Here is an 8,207-nt window from a genome sequence, read left to right as displayed (position 1 = left end):
AGTTATATAAACAATATGCTATATCTTCTTCTCATTAAATGAGGTGGTTTTTTTTTCATGGCAAATATGTTGTTGTTTCAGCAGATAAAGCCTCTAACAATATTAATTTTAAATACAAAAGGAAAAGTTTCACTAAAGAACTTGGTATTCACGACAAATCTTCGAATCTCAAATATATCCCTTCATGCTTGCATTTCCTATCATGATTTTCTTGATAGAGGGTTGCTGCTCACAAGGAAGCTATTAAACCAAGAGTTCCAAATGGTGAAGTTGAAATCATCCCTTCGTAAATTTTACGGACGCCAGCACAAGTTGGTTGACCGTTATGGAATAACCGTTTCACAATGATATCGGATATGTTCCTTACGTCGTAACTACAATCCCCTTCCCTTTCATGAATGTGACCTATCGAATTAGACTATTTACCGGATTTGTTATCACATAAGCAACACGACGGGTGCCGCATGTGGAGCAGGATCTTGTTATCCTTCCGGAGCACCTTAGATCACCCCTAGTTTTTTTTGTTTTTTTTTTGGCGGGGGGGGGGGGGTCGTGTTGTTTATTCTTTAGTTTTCTATGTTGTGTCATGTGTGCTGTTTTTTGTTTGTCTTTTTCATTTTTAGCCATGGCGTTGTCAGTTTGTTTTAGATTTAGATTTATGAGTTTGACTGTCCCTTTGGTATCTTTCGTCCCTCTTTCATAGTTCACTAAAGACGAGATTTTAGAAGATCGAAAATATCATTTTAAAATTTGCAAATACCTTTGAGCTTGGTATCTTTGTTTTTCCTTTTTTCATCTCGAATATCCTAGTGAGTTTTAGGTTAAGATTACAATTGAGAGTAGGTCTGCTTCATATCTTGATCTGCTCCTCAAAGATAAACACTGCTGGACTACTTTGAACTAGAATATACGATAGGCATGATGATTTCTACTTTCCGAATGCGAAAGTCTGATTGTATGTCAATAAAAAAGAGGCCCAAGGATACCAAAGGATTATTCAAACTCATAAGTCGAAACCAAACAGACAATGCCATGACGACACAAACCGAAAAATGACGAAAAGACGAAAAAACAGTAACCAAACGTACGTACATACTCGGTGTCTGATTCGGTAGGCCACATTTTAAGAAAAAAATGGACGGGATTGTTGTTTCAATTAGAACATATCCGTTGTCATCTTTGAAATATCTAAAATATTCCATTACCCTCAACTATCCCGTGATGGCGTCCGTAAAATTTTCGTAGGAATGATTTGACCTTCACTTTTTTGAACTCTTATATATGAAATTATAAGTCATTAAAAACAATTTGTAATGATGATCTACTAGTATTCTTCTACCAGAAGGCCTTTCTTATGTCGCACATCATTTACATATACCGAACACTTTTACTGGAGAATTCTCTGATATAGACACGGAGACAATTGATGGTCAGACACGTTTTATTCCATGACACGTGCAGTCTTCTTGGTGTGTCAGTCCACCCCAATCGATTTGAACTGCGTCAGATGAAGGTTACGAGGGTTCCAGATAGAACGTTTCAGTAGACTGACAGTGCATCATCTTTGGCGTCAGTTCTACCTTCCATTCCTTCAATTAAACCAAAGGTAAGAAGAGTTCCTGTTGGTGTTCCAAATGCTTTCAAAAACATTTCGAATTGTACTGAATAAATGGCAAATACATCGGATATTTGGAAAATTTTGCGCTCCATATCTAGACATATTGGTAACTTTCCTGTTCAGTTCGAAACATTTGTCCATCAAGTCATTTAATTTTGGACCGGATATTACAGCACTCTTTCTGAATTCAGACCTGAATTTTCTGTGGTGTCGAAAACTCTAGCAGTAGACGCAAAACCAAGTGATATGTCAACAGTTTATACGACTATGAAACAATGTTCAGATATAACAATGTAAGTAAGGCAGAGATATTTGACACAAACATTCGACTAACAGCTCTATGCATTTACGAAACAGCTGCACTTAAGTTCTCGCGTGATTTTACTCTTCTTCGCCATGATCAGTACCCAATGCTGACTTCACCGGAGGATAAACTTTATTGACCAAACTGTTATTATGGAGATATCTTCCACAGGGTAACTCACTAGAAGGATTTATTCAGCACACGAAGAGGCAAACACCCGAATCATCCTGCATGCTGTGTTTGCTGATGAAGAGTTTGGGAGGCAAAACAAGAAAGGGCGAATAATTATAAAGTAGATATAAAAAAACATGTGGTATGAGTGCCAATGAGACAACTCTCCATCCAAGTCACAATTTGTACGAGTAATCCATTATAGGTCAAAGTGTGCATTTCTTTCCATTAATAAAAAACACCCAGGAACTGTGGCTTCAAACAGGAACAATAACCAGCAATAAAGAAGGTCGAAGATTCCTTCCTTGTCAGCTTGTACATATGTATTATACAATGTGCTGAACTCTGTCATCTGTAAAGTTCACGCTTTGAGAAGTTGTGACACCAGTTCATCATTGTTCGGAAACGGAGAAAAAACAGTTTGCAAAGTAATAAAGGACAATCTTGGAGACTTTGTTGATTTAGACCATCTTTTAAGCGGTAACTGATAAATCTGTTGGTGTCAGCCAGACATTTGTTTCAAGGCTCTATAACCAGAAAAGGAAAGCTAGATTTGACCACAGTGATTTAAATAATCTCCGTGTAAGGAATGCTAAACAAAAAGATGCTAGCTTAGCCAACATACCGCAATGCAAATCAATTGTCCTGCCACATGTTCTTAGAGCTTCACTTCAGACCAGTATTTGGACTTCTTCAAATATTGCACAGCCACAACAGAAGCCTCCTTTAGATTTCGGATGGGAAGAAACAAATGGGTTAGCCCTAACATTTTTTAAAGAAAAAAATGTCATCCGATTACCTACAGATTTACTTTTTACCTGCAGAGATAAATCTTTGTAATAAAAAAGGCTGTGTTTGCTTTGAACAAAATTTGTCATGCACCTAACTTGGTATGTGGCAAGGAAGTGAAGCTTGTTGTTATGCTAATACGATTACTGAATCCAATAATGATGACGAAGAGCTATAGCTATGATTAACCATGAGTTGGTTGACCGTTATGGAATAACCGTTTCACAAATGAAATGATATCGGATATGTTCCTTACGTCGTAACTACAATCCCCTTCCCTTTCATGAATGTGACCTATCGAATTAGACTATTTACCGGATTTGTTATCACATAAGCAACACGACGGGTGCTGCATGTGGAGCAGGATCTGCTTACCCTTCCGGAGCACCTGAGATCACCCCTAGTTTTTTGAATGGGTTCGTGTTGTTTATTCTTTAGTTTTCTATGTTGTGTCGTGTGTGCTGTTGTTTGTTTGTCTTTTTCATTTTTATCCATGGCGTTGTCAGTTTGTTTTGGATTAATGAGTTTGACTGTCCCTTTGGTATCTTTCGTCCCTCTTTTGTAAACACTGTAACGTTTTGATTTTTTACATGCAATTAAAGTCTAGATCTTTTTTTTATGTAGGTTTTTTAAAAACAAGTTATATATGGATCAAACAAGCATCATTGACTATCTAAATAATTGATGAGTATTCGCATTATCAGGATAATCCCAATAATACAATGTTCCTGCATCAAACAGATTTTGTTTTACACTAAACCAACCACTAAATCAATGTAAGTGGCACCTATGTTTTTTCTTAAAACTTTCATTCGCCTTAGTAGTAACTTTGATATCTTTTGTGTTATAATTAATGTGCCTGACTTTTTAAATACACAATATTCATTCAGCTAAAGCCAGATACTTATTTTCCAAAACTACACAACAATTTAGATGCAAATTAAAAACACTGTTACAGCACATCAAACTGTAAATAGTTAATAAATATGCAAGTGTTAGGTAAACAGGAAATAGTTGAATGATGAATTTGAAAACGCATCACACAGTATAGCTGACTTGTATAAATCCTGAAACCAAATTTCAGAAATCATTGTATTGTAGTTCTTGAGAAAAATGTGATGAAAATTTTCAACTCAGCTATAATGTGTAAAAAGTGTTTTTAATTTATCATACAAGTTTTCGGTAAACAGGAAGTTTTCAAGTGATGAATCTGAAAATGCATCACACAGTAAAGAAGACTTATATAAACTCTGAAACCAAATTTCAGAAATCCTTGTATTGTAGTTCTTGAGAAAAATGTGACGAAAATTTTCAGCTTGGTTACCAAGTGTAAAATCATACAAGTGTTTGGTAAACAGGAATTTGACAAGTGATGAATCTGAAAACGCATCACATGGTAAAGCAGACTTATATAAACCCTGAAACCAAATTTCAGAAATCCTCATATTGTAGTTTCTGAGAAAAATGTGACAAAAAATATTCATGGGACAGACTGACGGATTGATGGACAGACCGAGGGAAAACAGTATACCCCCTTTTTGAAAGCAGGGGTATAATTACCAATATGGAAAGGACAAGGTATGGTAAGGGCTATTTTTGGCCCCCTCTCCAAATAAGTTTAAATTGATATCAATGATGGTCTTAGTGTAGACACTTAAAAAAATAATGATTTTATTGTGTTCCGGTGAAAGGAAGGTTGCCTAGCAACGGTTTTTATTAAGAATGAAAATTATCACATATTAATTGCTTTATCAGTAAAAATTTAAATATTTGCACATGATATTGTTTGTCCAAGAAGAACTTGAAGTCACAAATGAAAATACCCTTTGATTTTGTTTATTATATGCTTAAAAACAACCTTGGCAACAGAAATGTTGCCTAGCAACGGTTAAAAAATTGGTTCTTGCCCCTCTTAAGTATGAATTAAGCTGTTGTTTGAAGATTTTTCTTTCCATTTGGTGTTTCATTCCAATATTTTTTCATACACATCTTTTTTTATTCTTTACAAATTCCGTATTGAGCATAGCAACACAAGTGCTGTTAGCAACAGCAAAACATGTTTGAATTAAAGCCAACTACAAATCAATAAGTCATTTTATTGAACAAATTAAATTGAACGCAATGCAGATTGTCTGTTTGTGAACATGTTTAGTTAGAAATGAAAACTTAGTTCAATTGTAGGTCACTACACGCTGATCAACAACTAAGTTACATAACAAGTGCATATCAACCATGCAATAATAGGTTCTTTATATTTTTAGTATGAGCTTAGTTATTTTTTAAGAATATACTTCCTAATACGGTGTTACACTATAATATAAACATCTAGATTATCATTATTTTTTGGACGAATCCTATATCGAGTATAGAATCCCACATCTTGCTAAGCAACATCAAACATTTTTTTAAATTGTAGACCACTACAAAATCTTTGTTTCAATGTGAAAGTCTTTTCATGAAAACAAGACATTGTGTGGAATAAAATGTCTAATCCAGGCAATTACGATTTAATATGATGTAGGGGTTGGAATGTGTCCTCTGCATGGGTACAAAACCTATGGTGAATTATAAACGACTTATCAAGGCAAAAAAGGGAGGTGTATAAATCATTTTTGGAGTTATTAACGAGGCATTAATTGACCTAAGAAATTAAGCCTATTGTGCAGTAAAGAAACTGGCAAAGCCTGTAAGAACATATATGGTTTAAGGGTTGGACAATCATTTAACCATGAAAGTTAAAGGTCAATTAATTGGACCTTGAGATCAACGGTAAATGTCATAATGATATTAAAATTGAGAATGGAAATGGGGAATGTATCAAAAAGACAACAACCCGACCATAGAAAAAACAACAGCAGAAGGTCACCAACAGGTCTTCAATATAACGAGAAATTCCCGCACCCGGAGTCGTCCTTCAGCTGGCCCCTAAACAAATATATACTAGTTCAGTGATGATGAACGCCATACCTAATTTCCAAATTGTACACAAGAAACTAAAATTAAAATAATACAAGACTAACAAAGACCAGAGGCTCCTGACTTGGGACAGGCGCGAAAATGCGGCGGGGTTAAACATGTTTATGAGATATCCACCCTCCCCTATACCTCTAGCCAATGTAGAAAAGTAAACGCATAACAATACGTACATTTAAAATTCAATTCAATTCAAGAGAAGTCCGAGTCTGATGTCAGAAGATGTAACCAAAGAAAATAAACAAAATTAGACTGTTATGATATTTGAGTCATGGCTATACACTGTATGCCAAATATCATAAGTCAATGTATAAAAGCTAAATAAGTGTAGACCGGGACAAGTGTGTATGAGAATAAAATTCCAAAAAAGAAGAAGAATAGTTATGTTTTTGAAGTATACTGATATTTCTATATGAAGATAACTTCAAATGCAAAACATTCCTAAGCTTGAAAACATGTTTGTTTGAAAATAATCATCTGTAAAGTTAGATTAAAGGGTGCTTGAAATTTCCTGAAGTTTTGTCAATGGGGAGCACATATTCGCCGTTTTTACACATCTATTTAAAACCAAATAAATGCAGCTTTTTATAATATTTATCAAATAAATTTCATTATAGATGAACAGCAGACATTTCAAAGGTGTAAAAAACAGAAATTTAGGCCAATCAGTCAAAAAATTACTAAGAAAAAAATCTTTGAAAATCCTGTTTTTCATTCAGGAAATTGACCGAAAATTGTTGTCCGTTTTTCGATCTTTTGCAGTTAGTGCCGTAATTTTGTTAAAGTTTAAAAAATAATCATATTTGTTATAAAATTATAATTTATCGGCATATTTTCTTCCATTTCAGCCATCCTTTGAAGTGTTTAAACCTCAAAATCATAAAACGGCGAAATTGTGTCCCCGGCGAATATGGGCCTCCCACTCTATGTTGCAAAAGTTATTTCTTTTGGGTGGATGTGTATGTTTAAGCGCGGATTCATATAAGATGGATTCTTACAGTATGCACCCTTTTATTAATTCATTGTACAATTTAATAAATATAATAAATGAATTAAAACGCCTGATATCGTGGGTTCTGACACCGGCCTGGTCAAACTTAAGACTTAAAAATTGGTATTTGCTGATTTCCGTTAATCAATTTGCATTAAGGGGTAAGAACAAAAACTAGTTGGATCGGAGTGTCAAGTTAGGGTAATATGTCTTCCAACGGACTGTAACCTTTTAAGGTATAGCACAATAACAATTAATGAAACAAACAACCCATGCAGCAACATGATGTCCAAAAGTTAGCACTTTGTGTAAACATGAATTATTATTGAAATAGTAACTTTTATGAATTAACTGTTAACAAAACTGTATATTGTTTGCAAAAACTAAAGATAATATATTCAGGAATAAATAACCTAATAATTCGACCGTCACTGATGAGTCTTTTGTATGCGAAACACACGTCTTACAAGCAAGATATCTTTAATTATGATGCGTTTTATTCCTTTCATATTCAATACTTATTTTATTTTCTTTGACGTGTAAATATCTGATTAAAAAATAAAAGAAGCTTTTATTCTTTTGAATATGTTTAAATTCATTATACATGTAGTGCTGTTATTTTAGAAGAAATACGAAGTAGCACGCGTTGTCGTCAAGATAGAACAACGAGAAGGCAGGTGACAATTACAAATAATAAGTCCAATAAATTCAACACCATGACCAAAAAAATATTAACTCAAGATACATAATTTTGATCATAAAAGTGTTGGATAGTTTTGTTTAATCTTGATTATTGTTACACTTACACAATTAACTAATTAAAATTGTCACATGGTGTCTACTTATGTGATATGGATAACAATGTATGTTATTATTCACAGTTCTGTAGTTTATTTTCGCCATCTGTATTTTTATTAAATGATTGTCTAAAATGTTAACTTGGCATGCCATACTTGGTAGAAATGCGGACGTGAAAGAAAGCACTTTTCACAAAAGTGTCAACGGAGATTAAAACATTCCAGGGCGACGATTTTGTCAATTATGAAACAAAATACGTATAGACTATGCACTTTTTGAGTATGAACCAGTTATTATATTCATTCACAATAACGTTCCCAGTATTTCTCTGAAGTTTATCACAGTTCCGTCTAATTTTGGGTCATATTTCGACGGTCTGCTAAAATGTCACTTTAAATTCAAGAATAATGAGTAAAGGAATATCCTGTTTTCCTGTCTCAAATATGTTTATTTTTCTTCCTAAAGAAACTAGCCATTATAATAGCGTAGCAAGAATACATTTCCGTCGTCGGATCTAGTAAATACCGGAAATCATCTCCGGTCCGCAGTTCGGTTAAAAATTT

This window comes from Mytilus galloprovincialis, chromosome 7 (genome assembly GCF_965363235.1).
Source record: "Mytilus galloprovincialis chromosome 7, xbMytGall1.hap1.1, whole genome shotgun sequence".
NCBI lineage: Eukaryota > Metazoa > Mollusca > Bivalvia > Mytilida > Mytilidae > Mytilus > Mytilus galloprovincialis.
The sequence above is the reverse complement of the archived record's forward strand: the minus strand, read 5'-3'. Positions refer to the sequence as shown.